This window comes from Pezoporus occidentalis, unplaced genomic scaffold, assembly GCF_034315485.1.
Source record: "Pezoporus occidentalis ecotype Australia unplaced genomic scaffold, CSIRO_AGI_Poc_V1 ctg105, whole genome shotgun sequence".
Taxonomy (NCBI): Eukaryota; Metazoa; Chordata; class Aves; order Psittaciformes; family Psittacidae; genus Pezoporus; species Pezoporus occidentalis.
Window position 1 is genome coordinate 1 of NW_026912832.1, and position 18,034 is coordinate 18,034.

Sequence of the window (18,034 nt, forward strand, 5' to 3'; positions counted from 1 at the left end):
AGGCTGGAGTGTATGGAACTCTGGGGACAGATGATGAGTCAAAGGAGACCTTGTGGGTCAGGGTCAAAGGAAGAACACCGATGGGATATTACTGTGGGGATCTAAACTGGGAAGGGGTTCATCCATTGTTTAAAACACGGGTCTAGTAGCTGATACAGCTCACCGCAGTTTAGTACTTTCCTCACTAGTGCAAGCTGCATTGCGAAAGGGGTAGGCAGTAAATCTTGACTCAAGTGCATAAGATTGTAACAATTGATAAGGCATAAGAGTTGCTGCATAATTAAAGTCGCATCCCTTAATCTGTCTGAAGTTATAAACACATGCAATAAACTAGGATTGACTGACCCTAAATGTTACTTATTGTCATTTAAGTATATAAAAAAAAATGTAAAAAATTGGACATATGTAGACATGTAAAAATATGTACAAAATTATATATTGCAAGAGTCCAATAGGTATTGACTGGTTGCTTCCTTTGAAACTAAACATGACAACTACCTAATCAGGAAAAAAAGAGAGCAATCTAACAGTAAATCATGAATCCTGTGCGTATTTCATTGTATTCCCAGGGTTGCACAGGGTAGATCTGTGTATCCTCATCATGAAGTCAGGAACACCCATTCTTGCAGAGGCAAGATATAAAGTTTTCTTGGTGAAACAGCTTTTCCTTCCTGATGTAAATACTGCTGCAATATCTGCAAAAACTCTTCAGACATAGCAAACAGGTGACTATTTTGTTAATTCCTCCCTCAATGCAAGAAGTTGCACACAAAGAACTTTTAAGTTGTGATATTCTCTTGCACTGATATAATTCAAAATAAGAAATATCTAAATGCATACACTATGGCTATCCTCAGCCCACTGTATGAGATTTACGATTTCATGCAAAGCCATGTTTGAGCATATGCATTCCTTGACCTTGAGTGGCCTTGAAACTATTTCTGAACTTGCATTAGGAAAACATGTGAGTGAATTAGCCTCAAATTACTCAAAGCTTGGGAGTATAGGAATAGTGTAGTTCTGTACCCACCTTGTACTTGCATCTCTAAAACCATTTTTGTCCAGGCCAGAGGACAGTTTGATTTTGTTTATAACTTTTTCACTTACCCTTTACAGTGAGGCTTCTGGTTGTTCTGTCTTCCCACTTGCAATACCGTCTTTAAATAAATCTACTCAGAATTTGTTTTCTGCATTGTCAATTTTAGAATAAAGAAACAGCATGAATTAAAGCTAGTGAAATGCTGACTCTTTCTCAGAGTATGCACTTTTGAGAAGATTATCTAGTGTAAAATCTTACTTCAAAAATTGTAGAATAGTCTTCAATATTGAATGTAGAGAAAATCACGATGAATTGCTTAGTAGAAAGAAAGGATAAAGTGACAATAGTTCAGAATAGTAAAAAATCAAAGGAGGAAGTCATCATGTAAATAAGGGTGAAACACATGCTAAGGCTTGTGAGAGAAATTAACCATCTAGAGCACTTTTTGAAATTAGAAGCAATGACATGATTCAGAGGAAGCTTTATGCTGTAGGAAGATGTTTTAGTCTTTAAAATATTCTTACCCAGAAGCTGAGAAGTGAAAACCAGTCTTTGTAACAGCGATCTTTATGTGCCAGTAGGTGGAAGCAGATACTTAGCAAGTCTTTTCTTCCCTGCAATGCAGCTGGTAATGTCAAACTAGTAATAACGAGAAAGTTTACAGCAGACCTTCTCAAAAATCTTCCAGAATCTGACAGGTCTTGCCATGAACTTTGAATGTGCCCTGTGTGTAGGCTTCTGTATGAAAGCCTTTCACCAAGAAATCAGAATAAGAAAACCCATATCCTTGTAGGTTAAAGATTCACATTTTGGTTTTTTTTTTCCATTTTTTCAGTTCTATTTCATAAAACGGAATAATTTATAAAAGAAAGTTATGTTCATGTCCAGTGTTACTATGAGAGGCAGAAAATGTGAGTTTAACTCTCCTTTGGGAAAGAGACCAAGTAAATTTATGTATGCAGCAAACTAGATAAGCACTATAGCTTTTTGACTATAAGAACAGGCTTCTTAGAGGGATGGTTGTTCCCTTTCCTTTTATTTTTCCTTTGCCTTTCCCTTTCCCTTTCCCTTCCCTTTCCCCTTCCCCTTCCCCTTCCCCTTCCCCTTTCTGTTTTCCCTTTCCTTTCCTTATCTAATTGTAGATATTTCCAAAGGGTCCTTTATGTCATATTTAATCTCTCATTTTGGAAAGTGAAAAGACATCACAATTAATTTCACTTAAATTTATATGTAATAACACATATCAGAGCTGGCCACATAAGGCTTGTTTAGGAATCAGTAGAAAAAAAACTCACCGGGATGAATCACATGAAGTAGAAAAACATCTTAAGGTAGACATACAAACCATGTCAGATGGAATATTTCCTGTGATGAACTGCAGAGAGAATTCCAGATTTCTAGGTCAGATGTAGACATTTACTTTGTAGACATCTACAGATAGGAAAGACAAACCCTATCCCTAGTTCTTGCTTTCTACAGAAATTTAGGTCTGACCAAGTCATTCAGTTGCTTGACTCCTCCAGGGTTGCCAGAAGCAGAATTTCAGACAATGCAGTCTGCCTTAAAGTCTAAAATATTAGTTTAGATCAGGTTTAGAATTATAACTTTCCTGGATCATAGATTTTCATTGATGTAAAAAGCATCTTTTCACATCTGGCAGGAAACATTTCAGCAGATGTACTGTTCAGGCATCACCTCTGGACTTTTTATATACAGAGAAGCAAGGTAGGGAGAACTGAAAGTAAGATGTCAATCAGAAAAGGTGAAAATGTGCCAGTAAGAGAAATAAACCAAGAATGTTGATCCAAAATGCAGTGAAACCCATTGAAGTCCTCTTGCTTGACCTCATTTAGTTCTGGGACTGTTCCCTGAGGAGCTGACAGCTTTACTTCATTTTCTACCTTTGTTGATTTCCAGAGAATATATTTCGTAATTTTCTTTCCAATACTAATTCGCAAAAGCAGCTCATATTAAAGCAGCATTTTATTTCCTCCTTTTTGGTAGAACAGTATTTGATGTAAATTGAATATTCTATTTGATATATACAACAACAACAACACATCTGTGACCTTATAATTAAAGAGGTTCAGCATAAATAAAGCATTATACAAGACTTCCTAGAGTGTGAACAGGAAATGTGGTGGTTTTTTTCTATTAGACTATCCTTTAAGAGGTTTTGTTCTGCAGAATCTCAGGAGCTTGCAAATAATTCAGGAACTTAATCCCTGAGGCCTTTAAAAATATTTAAATTGGCCCACTTATTTTTCAGCATCAGCAAAAGATTTCTGCTTTTTTGCATGTACAGTTAAAACTTACCAGTCAAATTGTGTGTTAGTCTAGTTCCAATGTAATTTCATAGTAAATCGAAGTCATCAAGAAAAGCAATTCCAAGACTGACTATGCGCTCATGCTGCTCTGCTCCATTCGTTATGGTACCAATATTCATAGAAAATGTGTATGCAGCACAGTTATAGGTAGGAATGGAACTTAGATTTAGGTTGCAAAGCTCAGAATCACTTGAAACTTCACATTTTTAATAAATAATTTTATATATGAGGCAGACCACACTCTTGCAAGTTGTCATTGCTTAGCAGTTCACTCTGAGTCACATCCTGTCTGTAAAGAGTTGGCTTAATCCATTTTGGAATTAAATAGTTTAAATTGTTGGTAAAAGAAAGAAGATCAAACCATATAAACATTTCACTGAAGATATAAAAAATTCCTAGCAGGACTTTGCAATAACTTAATACATCTTGGTAAATCTCCCACTGTCACTACTTTACACTCCCTAAAACTCCGTAGCTGCTTCTCTGGTGTACTCCAAACAATAAAGAACTGAAAGCTATGATAATTCAGAGTACTCTGTATAGTCATTCTTTTTTTCTCATCCTGCCTTTGCCATTTCAGAAAGATATTTCATTTTTGTGTTTTATGTCCTCACAAACCATTTTTGCTTTTATGTTCATCTCCATTCTCCAGAAACCTAAATCAGAATCTGAAACATTTCAGTGTTGCTCAGCCAAGATATGTATGCACCAGCATAGCAATGAAGGTCCTCACACTGCATCAGAAAAGGCAGATAAGGTAGTCCCTCACTTATGGACTTCAACAGGCATTACTGTCAATTTTATTTAAAAGTGAGCTTCTTGCTTTTACTGGAATATGCTGACTAAAGAAAGGTTTTCTTGCAAAATGCCAGACTAATTCAAACATTAGTTTTCTTTGAAGTTTGTTGTCTTGAATACTATTTGAGTCTATCTATCTATTCTTTATGGCACTTTCAGGAGACATGGTGAGTTATAATCGTTAACCTCAGCTAAATGCTAGACATTCTTAAAACTATTTTGCTTGTTGACCTAGGTTCAGGCAGCTTCTAGAATGTCTTTCCCCACATGCCTCAGACACTCTGATTTAGTGGGTAAAGCTATAAAAATAGATTGAGGAGGCAGGGAGAGAAGGAGTTAAGCTTTTATCTTGTCTCCTGTTTCCCTTTGAGGTGCTGGAGATTCACCTGCTGCTGAAAAAACTTTCAGCTTTCTTTTTGCTGGTGCTGCATACCCAATGCAGAGTGCTGGAGAGACGCTACAGTGCCACAGGGCAGCCAGGAGTATGAGCTATGCCCCAGCTAACTACTATGCTCCAGGCATGTTGGAGCAATTCTGTTCCTTTTCCTGGCCTGATGCATTAGCAATCAGCAAAAGAGCTGTGGAAAACCTCTCTATCTTGCAATTTCTTGTAGGGGAATCATATTACAGAAATAAATTGTACCCTTTGGATTAAAAGAACGGAAACATTTTAGCAATTCTTTCCTGACAGGAGACCCACAAGTATTTGCCAGTGTTGTTCACAAAAAAAAAAATAACAAGAAGAAATTGTGTAATATTCTAAGAATAATAGTATTATTCTTAGAAACTCACATTGTAAAAGGAGTTGAATGCTTTGTATATGATACCAGAGGTTCCCATATATACTTCAGCCTTACAGAAAATACTCTCTACATTTAGAAGAATGATAGCGTGAACAATTTCTGAACTCGTTAAGAAGAGTTAAGACAGAAAAAAAACCCCTCAGACAGCTGATTTTATTTTTCAGCCTTCCTTTAACAACCTTCCCTAAAGGGTTCATCAGCTAGAAAAAGCTTTGCTCTGCTGTTAGAAAACAGCATAAAATACAGAAGATTTTTGCAAAACCAGTGCTAAATGGAAGCAAGGGAACTGGCACTTTGCCACCAGCCTCAGCTGTGTAGATCACATGTTAAAACAAATGATCCTCCTTTCCAAGAAAAGAAGGCTCTCCCCAGGTGCCACAAGCTATGTATTTCACCCACTCTTAAGGAGAATTTAGAAATAGAAAAGTAGAAACAAGATTTTTCTTATTCCAGTTAAAGAATCATAGAATCATAGAATAATTAGGGTTGGAAAGGACCTTAAGATCATCTAGTTCCAACCCCCCTGCCATGGGCAGGGACACCTTATGCTAAATCATATCACCCAAGGCCTCGTCCAACCTGGTCTTGAACACGGCCAGGGATGGAGCATTCACAACCTCCCTGGGCAACCCATTCCAGTGCCTCACCACCCTAACAGGAAAGAATTTCCTCCTTATATCCAATCTAAACTTCCCCTGTTTAAGTTTTAACCTATTACCCCTTGTCCTATCACTACAGTCCCTAATGAAGAGTCCCTCCCCAGCATCCCTATAGGCCCCTCTTCAGATACTGGAAGGCTGCTATGAAGTCTCCACGCAGCCTTCTCTTCTCCAGGCTGAACAGCCCCAACTTCCTCAGCCTATCTTCATACAGGAGGTGCTCCAGTCCTCTGATCATCCTCGTGGCTGTTCTCTGGACTTGTTCCAACAGTTCCATGTCCTTTTTATGTTGAGGACACCAGAACTGCACACAGTACTCCAAGTGAGATCTTGCAAGAGCAGAGCAGAGGGGCAGGATCACCTCCTTCGACCTGCTGGTCACACTCCTTTTGATGCAGCCCAGGATACGGTTGGCTTTCTGGGCTGCAAGCGCACACTGAAGCCAGCTCATGTTCATTTTCTCAGTGACCAACACCCCCAAGTCCTCCTCTGCAGGGCTGCTCTGAATCTCTTCTCTGCCCAACCTGTAGCTGTGCCTGGGATTGCTCCGACCCAGGTGTAGGACCTTGCACTTGGCATGGTTAAACTTCATGAGGTTGGCACCAGCTCACCTCCCAAGCGTGTCAAGGTCCCTCTGGATGGCATTCCTCCCTCCAGGGTATCAGTTGATCACCATTTCTATGTACCATTTCTATGTAAGAAACCTCTGGCAAGAATACTAATGTGACCAGACCTCTGATTGTGTTGAACTCCAGAGCAAAAAGCATGAGAAACATGACTAAGAAAAAAGAGGGGTGTTAGACAGGCATACTAAGATTGTAAAGCTACATTTGTATTTTGAAGACTGAACGATGGGCACTTTTCTAATTCTATACCATTTGCTTGTGAAGGAAATGAAGCTTCATGTTAACCAGCGCTAAACACCACCTAAATGCACAGATGATCAGTCGAAGAACAGGCCAGGATTGGTGATTTCTGGCATTCATTTCTGGCATTCAGTGCTGTTGTGTGTTACTTATTAGTATATATCTTGTGTACTTATGGTTTGTCAGTTCTTTAAGAAGCTCTGGATAATCTAGGGAGTATCCTTGAAGTCAATTTGAAAACCATTTTTTCCATTACGTTTTTTTTTTCAGAGGAATGACAATGGCAAATAAACAAGAGCTTCTGAAAAGAAAGATCGGCAGACATGGGAATTCCATGGTGTGAAAATCCCTTTTGAAGGAATTTCCACTAAACTGAAAATTTGTCTCTAGCTAATCAAGTCTAGCTGTGCATTTCTTAGTACACGGTAAAACATGATTCATTTACAGTTTCACTTGTTAGACTAATAAAGATAAATTCAAACTGACTGAAGTAGACCAAAATTCCGTGAACAGATAAATATGGATTGTATGTTGCATCTGGTAGAATAAATAAAATCCTGTCACTAACTTCAGTGGGCGTATCTGTAGAGTTCTAAGCAAGGAATGTCTGTCTCCAGTATGTGTTGCAAAGCAAAATTAGCTACTTTAAATTTCATTAGTTGCTTACTAGAAGATAGTTATTGTTTCATTTACGATGGCAGTCTGATGCAGACTTCTGGCTAAGCCATAGACCAGTAAATATTAATGTAGGTGTGACATTCTTAACTTCTGAAACCTTTGGTAACTCTTACAATGGGTATACAATGCTCCTGTTTTAAAGCAGAGTAATACAGAACTTGTTTTGAATGCAGGATTGTAGTGAGGTTGGTTTAATATGGCCACTATGGCATTCTCATACATAGAAAACAATAGGAATGGCTTCCTAAATCCAACGCAATAGCTGATATCCACATTTTTGCCCCAATGGGACAAGTCAGTGAAGATCTTTTTTAAAAAATTTAATGTGACAGATATCTTACTAAAGCATGACAGTGCATCATGAAAAATACACACTTTTCAGGGTATAAAACCTGAATTATCACAGCATATGTATTAGAATGCACTCAGCTCAAACATAAATCTTCATACTGATAGCAAAAATGTCAAACTGTCAAATAAAGAAGCTAATAACTGGAGGCGAGCTGGGATATTATAGCTAAGTATGATTCTGAGTTGCAAGATATGTTAAAATAAGTAGAATAAAATAATTTTAAATACTTCTTGTTTAAATTAATAATCTTTATCACAGAAAGTGTGGAGTTCTGTGGAATAGTGACCAATGGTAAATGAAATTATTCACTGATACATTTAATTTTTATTTTCAGAACATCATGACAGTATCTGAGGCAGTTTTTAATTCAAGATAGCAGATTTTAAATGACAAAAAATATGGTTGTTAGTGTAATAGTGTCCCACGTTAAAAGAGCCTACTTCTTCAAATACCATAATTTGAAGCCATTGTCCTCTATACTCCGGGGTTTTGAGACTTATCTAATGTTATATGTCTATACAGCACATTGGAAATTCTGTATTGATACAGAAAACATAGCATTAAGCATTAGGCTTCTTTACTAGAAGTTAATTTAAGTGAATGATTGAGAAAAATAGCATAGCATCTATGAATTTTTTGAAAGATTGACATCTAAAAATGAAAAATTACTTTCTCTGAGAAGACTTGAATATGTTTAGCAATGGCTTGCCTGCCAAAACAGAGACAAAATTAGGCTCTGATACAGTAAAGAAGCAAACAGCAAACAGGTTTAAAAAACTCTGTGATTCTTAAAATCAATACATATCTATGAAAGAAGGGATCTAATAAGCACATGAAAAGAAAAAAGGATTATGGGGAAAGCTTGAAATATATGAAAGAGGATGTCTAATTTCCTTTCTTACACTGCATTTAGATACCCCTTCTTCATAACAGATACAGCTTTAAATTTAGCTTTAAACAGCATACAGAAATTTAGAAGATTCTGGAAAAAGATGCAATGAGTAGGTCTGCTAGGAAATCGGTAAAAATTCATTTGAACCATCCCTCAAAGCTAAAGAAATCTGCACCAGTTTTTACAGTGACTTACATCATAAAACACTGTTTTGTGGCTTACTGGTGCACATATCAAATGTGCATGTGCACATTTCAGTCTTTTCCATGTTGATATGTGGAAGTTTGTTTTGCAAAATAATCTCAGACTTATGGCAATTAAACGCAGAACTTTTGCAAAGAAATTTCATGTAATTCTGGCATACTGTTACTATAAATGTTTGTGAGACAGATATGTAATTTCTACCACGTATCTTTGTCAAGCTGGATTGTGAAAGGCAATGCAAGGAGGTAAGTTATCACAGACCTATCAGTTAAGCAGAGCTAAATAGCCTTGTGCAGATCAAAACATGTTGATAAACCAACATGAACAACTTGGTGAATTACAGGAAAGAAGCCTATATACAGATGAATAGTATTTATAATAATAGCTTTCAAAAAGCTTAACTGACAATATGAGATAAGCTTTATTAAATGATTAGCACAAATATAGTACAACAACTTTATCTAAATCTCACACTAACAAAGATAAACACAGATATTCTGATTAATGTCTAAGATGATATTCCTCCAGCTGCTGATATAAATCCTTACATGCACCCTAAAGGCAAGACACTAGATAAGGTAACATAGCAGATTCCTATATTTATTATTATTTAGGCAGTGCATTAAAGCAATCTGATGTAGCACTGCAACTACAGAAAGAATGAAAGTTTATCTCTGTTTTCTTCTTCAGTTACCACAAAGAAATACCTTTTGCATTGGTGGTAGTTCTTTTGTTCCACCTGTTTCTTTCTTGCACCTTCCAGATCTTTAATTTAAGAAGTTTGGAAGTCATTATCTATTGGGGAATTATTAAAAAAATGCATGTGTATCCTTTTCCATGCTTTAGGAATCTAAAAAGTATGTAGTGAGTAGTATTATAAGAGGAGACATTAAGATGCACCAAGGGGCAGTATCTGCAATTCGTCTGTCCTGCTGCCATGTATTTGAAGCAGCTAATCATTTTCTTACCAAACAAGGTTCTGGTGAGATTTTTGGACTAAACATTTCATTGGGGAGCTGGTGAGAAGCAAGTGGTATGCCAGCTCAGGTGTCATTCATTGTTTCAGGGGCCTCCCACGAAACCTGGGTGACATGCAGAGACAGGAGAAGAGTTTTAACTTGGACTCCAGTTGCTGGTACCTGGAACCTACCGTACCTGCTGTCTCTACAAAATGCTTGCAAACCCTATGGTACTTTTTGAAGCTCTGAGGATACTCGTCCTTCTTCTCCCTCCCACATATTTCTCCTCTCCTTCTTCAAGTTTTGGTTTATGCAGTGGTCCTCACTTTTGCTATTCAGAAATAAAAATAACATTTACCTGAAGCAGTAATTAATAGAAAAACAAAATCAGTGACCAGTATTAGGCTTAGTCAACATTAAGAAGTTGTGTAGCACAGCAGAAGCAGATATGTATAATGAAACAATAATGAATCCCATATTCCAGCATTTACTTCAGACTAGCACTAGTCTAATCTTGGGGACTGTTTACTTATTACTGTTTGGTGCTTGTTAAGAGTGCATCTTTTTATTTCATTAAAAAAAAAATACTCAAAAATAATCCAGTTTGCTCTGTTGGAGCTCTGTGGTATGAATTAAAGCACAGTAAGTGGGGCTACCTTGGAGACTGCTTCAAAATCACTTCTTACCTGAGCTAAGACATTAATACAGATGCATCCTTAGATTTCCTGTTCTAGGCCCAAAAATCAGGCAGAAGGGTTTGAACTTGTCAAACTGGAATTTCAGGCTTATAGAAACTATTTGGATTTTCATTCAGATTTGAAACTCAAGATTTTGAAATCTGAAAATTTTCATTGAAGAAAAACCTGTTTTCCAGCTAGCTCTGTCCTGGCCCGCCAGCTGTGTGGAATGGGACAATTCATATGAGAGTCCAAACCAGCTACAGCAATTTGCACTCAAGGCATTTCATATGCCTTCTTTTTTTTTTTCTTCCTTGAAGTCTTCTCATCTGGTCTGCTCTGAAGTCTTTCATCTTTGTTCAGAATAAAAAACTCTATTGCCGCTCAAAATCTTTGGAGAGAGAATGAACAGTAAAGCATTAATTTACACTGTTAATTGGTGTATAAATTAAGTCTCTTTTGAGATTAGCTTCTTCCCAAGTCAGGTTTTCATTAGGGAAGTTACACTGGCAGTTCTGCAGCAATATACCTTTCCCTGCAGTGCAAGTTTCTGTAGCAAAAATGAAGCTAAATTAGTGCTGGAAAGAGCATGAGTAGGTTTTGACTGAAGTCAACCCAATCTTCTGGCCAGCCTGCTGAACGCTAGGGGACATTTTGACAAGCAGATATCTTGAAGTGCTCAAAATTCAACACCTTTTTTTTTCCCCCATTCTTAATGTAGTTCCTGGAGTCTCATGTAGGCACAAACGATTTTCAAATACTTTGCTTGAAATCTTAAGCAAAGTAGAGTTGAATCTCATAGCCTGGTTCTAACCAGTGGTTGTTTTAAGCTAGATAGGTAGTAAGCAGAGGCTAATATCTAGCCATAATTTGTTTGTACCCCTGAGCATAGCTCTTCTCCTTTTCTGAATTTCTTGACTGAGAATGATTATTCTCTAGAAGCAGTCTAATGCTGGAGTTGCATGACTCCACACAAACTGAACTTATGCTGTGACCCTAGACACCTGTATAGGAAAGTGCACCAGAACTCATACATAATTTGTAGGGGAATCATTAATGTGCAGCACTAGTAGTTAGACTACTCAAGGGTTAGGAAGACTGTACCTGCCTGTGGAGGATCGCTGCTGAAAACTTTGCTATGTCCATCAAAGATAGACTACAAAGCATTTCTAAACTTGTAGTTGTTGCACAGCTAGGAATAGGAATGGAGTCATGGTAGCATAGATTTCTCATTGTTTAGCCAAAGTTTTTTTGTTAGCATTTTCTTGCAGACATGAGAGCCTTAGTACTTTTTTCGGTCATCTGTGGGATATCTGAATAACCTGATCAAGGTCAAGTTTTTTCCCAGAGTGACAGAACAGGCAGTGATAGGTAATCCCACCTAGGTAGCACAAGGGTCCCTATTCAATAAGTAGTAGAAATCTGGTCTACTGTCTTCTTCCTAGGAGAGACGGGAGACAACTTTGTGGATAGTCTTTGCTAAACCACACTGAGCTGTAGGGCTCTGCGTAGCCCCACCAGGAATTACTGCTACAGTCAGTTCCATGGGTGAGAAGATGATGCACATCATAGATATTTTGCCCTGTGCCTGTGCATGGCTTAATACAAACCTAGGAGCAGCTGCTGTTCTCATTACTTTGGTACAATTTAATAATCTTTGTACAGAAGATTATTAAAGTACAGTTTAGGAAGAGAACATAGCAATGAATTAAATAGTTTATTATGTGCACAGTCTAAGCATAGCATTTGGCTTCTTGGCTAAATATCTGTATTAGTACATCTACAGTGCAGGTCTCTACATGTGAGTTGGATCCATTATAGTGAGTTAAATCTAGTGAGCTATTTAAATCACCCTAAGTTCAAATATCATTTGAATAACTCCTAACTCACTTGGGTTTACTAACTAGATATCTGTTGACTACAATGGGATCTTGCACAGCTTTCAATGAAGATGACAATTTTTGTGGAATTCAGTGTTAGAATTAAAACCTAAATTCAAGATGCTACACGTACAGGTAACATCATTTCACAATGAGATGTACCCAGAATTCACAAAGTATCTCGTTCACATTGGCACAAACTTCACAGAAATACTGAGAAAAATATAGCCTGAGAATAAATTCACAGCTAACTTCCATTTTGCAACACTCAGGTGTTCCTGAGGCCTGATTTTCTATATTGTTTGTGATGCCAGATTACACAGGAGGGCTTTCTATATGACATCTAGGAAAATAATAGCTCCTAAAATGAACACTTACAGGAATGTGCTGTGAAGGAGGCGATGTAGCAATTATCCATAAACTTCCATTCAAGTAAGGCTACGTACAAGTTCCTACTTTGGCTTGCCATCTAACAGCAAGTTGCATTTCCAGCAAGTACATGTTTCTCCAAATATGTGGTTTCATCAGGCAAACAGTGCAGATCGAAAAACTGTACGCTGACAAATGCCTCCTTTTCCTCTGTGTTGTCCTTTCCTGATCTCCATTCTGGGAGCTTGTCATGTTCTACACCGTATAATACAAGATGACCATATGGCACTTGATAAACATGGATAAAATCCAGCACAATTACTATTTTTGACCGACAAAATCATCAGTTAGTTACTCTTTTTCTGAGGCATTATAATAAAATGTATGCAGGAATGTGGGGTTTGGGTACAGAGGAAGCATTAAGGTAATAAGTTAAGCTCCCAACCATTTTCTCCTTGACGCTTTCCAAGAGCATCAGACTAGAATCTAACACTAATATGACAAGAACAAGTAAGCTTAACATTTAACTTCTTGGTCTCCCACAAAGAAGACCTTGTTTACGTTTGTAAGGGTTATAATTTATTTATAGTAAATCCTTGCCTATAAACTTCTTTCACATTTTTAAATATGTGTGTGAAGAGAGACTGGGACAAATGCTAGCAGATGCTTCCATGGGAGATGGCATGTGTTGATACATATGATGTGAACTCCAAATAGGAAACATAAGCAACATATACATTTTAAATGGGAACAGATCATCCTATTAATTTTTGCCCTTGTGTTCCTCGGCACAAAGTTGGTAAGGACTTAGCAAGTCTGCCAGGAAAAATGAGCCTCGGATATTTTCTGTTCAAAGCACATTATCTCTGAAGTACTGTATCACAGAAGATAATTGGATTTGCAATGCTGAACATAATTTGCTAGAAATTGCATTGTTCCTGTATTAGTTGTAGTAGTGTTGTTTTATCCACAAAGATCCACTTTCCTGTATAGATTTGGTGTGTGCATTTATGGAAGACTAAAACTACAGGTATTTGTTTTGCACAAAAGGGGAATCATCTGTTTGCTTGTATTGAGCTGCTGTGTCAGTGTGCATTTATGATTTTTTTTTTTAAATGACTGTGTTTAGCGTGGAAATCTCATGTATATTGAGAGAGAAACTAAGAATTGCATCTAAGGTTTAATCATAATTGGAAATCAAGAGCAAATGAAAAATCTGTTCCTGCTAAAGGAGCATTTTAAGTGTTCTCTTTAAATAAAATTTACACAACTGTGCTCTGTGACCTTGCGTATTTTGAACCTGCTTGCCAATTTCAAACAGACATGACAAAAAGTATAGAGATGTCAAGCACATTCAGTACTTTAAAGTTTGTTGAAAATTGGCAGCAGGATGCTCAGTTATTACTAGTCACACAGAGTGAAAGGCTCATAATCTTTTCCTTCCTTAGATGCTACAGAATCTGTGTGCACAAGATATGTGAGAAATCAAATCTGATTAGTTCAGCTGCTGATGGAACTGTCTTTTGAAGCAAACTTTCCAGTCTCTCAATTTTATTATTATTGATGTTAAAAACTTAAGAGTTGAAGATCCTAAAGAAAAACTGGTTTTGTTTTTTTTTTTTGGTTGTTTGGTTTTTTTTTTTTTCAGGAGGAATTATGAAAGGAGGAAGCAAAAAGGAGTGTCTTGGGCAACAAAATTCAGAAGCTATTGAAAGAGAGAATGGTGGGAGTATGAGTCAGGGAAGGAAACAAAAAACATTATATACTCAGCTAGTCAAAGACTGAAGTTTAAGTAGTTTGAGACCACTGACTGTGCCAACCTAAGTTCTATTTTTTTCTGTGAATCTCAGCAGCATTTAAAGGCACTTTTTTTTTTTTCTGTAAGTCAAGTCTTGCAATGATTTTCATTCAGATGGACGACAGTGCCCATGAAGACTCCCACTAAGGTGTTGCCCTACCTTTTGTCTGTTTCTTCAAAAGTGTCTCTACTCAAAGTTACTGCGCCGAATTCCAATGTCTCCATTAATTTGCATGCAAGTACTCTGCAAACTGGCACAAGACCACATAGTGTGTATTCAGTGTGCAAGTTCACACTTGTGGGATTAGAAGAGTTTCTTTTAAACAGTAAGATCCTGTAAATTCACACCTTCACTCACTAAATGGGGATGTTCCAAAACAGACAAGCCCTCAAAGGCTACATAACAAGTAACAGAGGTGTATGAAGGTTTTTTTCCTATGCAGTGGGAGTTTTCTTTGTGGGTTTATGTCTAGTGCTACTAGAACTTGCTCTCTGATTTGACACCCAGGCAAATACAGTACTCAGGATTTTATCTGTCTTTCACAATTTTTACATATTTTGGAGAGGCAGTGGACCAGTTGCACAATCTACATGACTATTCTGTCCAGCAGTAGATGGCTATGATGAGCTGACCCAATAGTCCTGTGTATATTTTCATAGCTCATTTCTGTGAACATCTGTTCACATCCGAAATACTCACCCTATTCATGCTACTCACATAATAAGATGACAAATGGGGCAGTGACCTTTGGGGACCAAGTTAAATACTTCAAATCTTAAAAGTTGTTGCCACTTATGGGGGTTCTTTTCTGTTAATTTAGCTTTTATCCAAGACCAAACACAGCTATTGCTACGGTTATCAAGATTATTTATTTACTAAGTACTAGTAAAAAATGCTATTTCGTCTTACAGATTTGACTGGCTTTGATGGAAAATATATGTTCCATAATTTCAGAATTTTTGAAATAAAAATTCAGCCATATTCACTTTATTAATGAAATATGAGCCAATCTTTGTTTTTCACTAAGTTTAAACTTTAGCAAAAAACTCAGGAGCAAAAGTTGATTGTATTGAAACAAATACATACTACCTTTGTCTACTGCCTATGGTCATCAGTATGTTGTGTGTGAATTGTGTGAATACTTTGTGTGGAAAAATCTCTACGTGACAAAACACATATGGAGTGAATCTAAACATACATATAAATTAATTACAGCAAATGCTTTAACAATATTTTGTAAAATTACTTTCATGTATTTATACTCAAATTATATTTGTTTCTAAAATATTTAACTTTTTTCAAGCTTTTCATATTAAACTTTTCAATTACAGATCTGAAATCACATTACAAAGGCAGGCAAGTATCATTATTCCTGTTCCACTGAGAATTCATAAAACTCAGGAGGAAGGACTCACTTCAAATACTGTGGCTAGAGAAGACATCAAGAGATTTAGGTAAACAGATAATGATCAAAGGTTGGGAAACAAGAAATGCTCTTTTCACAAAAATATTATTTGTCAAACTGTTTCTAACAGGTAAAGAAATGGGCATAGAATAGAATTAATTTAATCACAGTCTTCTTGGAGATTAATGATAGAGTTTTGGGAGAAGAGAGCAGATCAGCATTTTGGCCCCATTATAGTTAAAAGGAATCAACATTCCTTTTCTTCTGTGAGTAGAGCATCATGCCAGCTATCCTGATGCCTGCTTCCCAGGACTTCTTGCACTGCCTCTTAAAATTAATTATTATTTGTAAGCGGCGAGGAGAAGCAGACAGGCCAACCCAATATGGGTGATAAGCAACTTCTACTTTATTTGTGACGCAGTTCACACATATATAGGAGTGGTATTCAGCCACTCCTTCTTGGCACAACAGTATTGGTTAGCCCCCCACAGCTTCCTCCACATTCTCCTCCCAGGTCCGGTCTCTGGCTACCTGTGGGGGCCACCCCCTGCCTTGCTTGCACAGTCCTCCAGAACTCTATGGTCCTGCTCTTAGAGTCATTCTGCAACAATTCCCCCCTTTTAGTTTGTGCAAGCAAGGCATTATGGGTTATTCTGTTCACCTGTTTTATCACACAACTATAAGCAAGTCTAATAGCTACGATGATTAACCTAACAATGATACATAAGTGCAATACTTCAAACAGCAGTGTTTGACTCAACCTGTAATGCCCCGTGAAGACAACCATCTAGTTATTCTTAGGATATTGCTCATTTACTATTGCTGGGTAAGCTGAGCCAGGGTTCTCAGCTGTGCATGCATCAAATTAGCATAATCAGAGAGACTCATACAACACATCCCATCAAACTCTTCACATCCATGTCCCTGTTCCAACAACAAAAGGTTCTGCAATGCTGCATGTCTTACAGAGTCAACATTAAAACAAATCAGGAATTGCCTTCGATGTAGAATTGTCTGCTTAGCAACTCAGCAACCCAGTCTGCTTAGTTGAGCTGAAGCACTTACAGTGATTTGGCATATTATGATTGGATACATGTTTTGAAGACCCTTAGTGATTAACATATAATTGGTTAAACACAGGTGTGAGAACTCAACCTTGAAAGCTTGCCAACAGTCCACAGTTCTCATTAACTTGGTGAATTCCAGCCTCTTATCTTGCTTGCTTAAGCTTCTTCAAGCCTCTCATGGCCTTGCTGTATCTTTCAGGACTATTCAAAGTTTAGGTACCAATTATGCATTCTCCTGTGAGAACACTGTCTCCACATCTCCCCCCTTTTGTTTTATATATGGTTTGGGTGACCCTACTTGAGCAGGGGATCTGGGCTAGATTATATCTCCAACATATGCCGACTAGAGGCTGCCTGGGCCTGCCCCTTTTTTCTGCTGTATGTCTCTCTGATAACAGGCTGTATAGCTCTCTGATCCTTCACATCAAGGTCTGGCATGGCTTGTGTCCCCACCGCTCCACGCCTGCTGGGTTGCAGCCAGCAGCGGAGCTAAAGGTTCTTAGTGGCAAACACAGAAGCCAACCCAGTCTTGCCCTTGATTGTGGTAGCAGGCATTTGGTCAGCCTCAGTCCTTGCACCTTGCTGTCAATGCAGAGTTTCACCTGCTTCATCCAGTAACAAGTCGCTACTACAGCAAGGCACACACAAATTTACATTAGCAGAGTAACTATTACAGGGTGCAGCAGCAGTTGAAGATGCTGATGGCAGTGAAGGACTAGCCAAAGAAATTTCTTACCAGTGTAATTCTCCCCCCCTCTTAAATTTGTTCCATCACCTGCTTTATAACACTACCATTGTATTAAAATTTTTCTAGGTTTTGCCTTAGCATTTTCTAGCAGCTACTGCAAATTTCCATACTCTAACATCTCTTTTACAAGTGACAAATCTATACAATACAAGGTGCAGTTTCTTATTAGCAACTAGCTAGTAAATACTGGTGGTTTTATACACAAAATCACAACCTCTATTAATAGCTACTTTAAAAGCACACATATTCAGGATGTTACTTTTCAGTTGCCCCCAAGTGATGTTTTGCAGTCATTCGTTTTTCTCTTCCTCTATCTCAGTCTGCTTGGGGTATTCGCAGTCAGCTCCTGTAGCTGAGGCATCAGGTTTTTCCATTCGTCTGTCCAGCTCATGGCAAGGCTTGACAAACTTTGCAGGCAGTCACCATGGACCTGTAGGCAGGAGGACACAAACATACCCACTCCCCCAGGTTATCAGTTCTTCAGTTCTTGAGAAGTAGACAGGTTAAAGTTA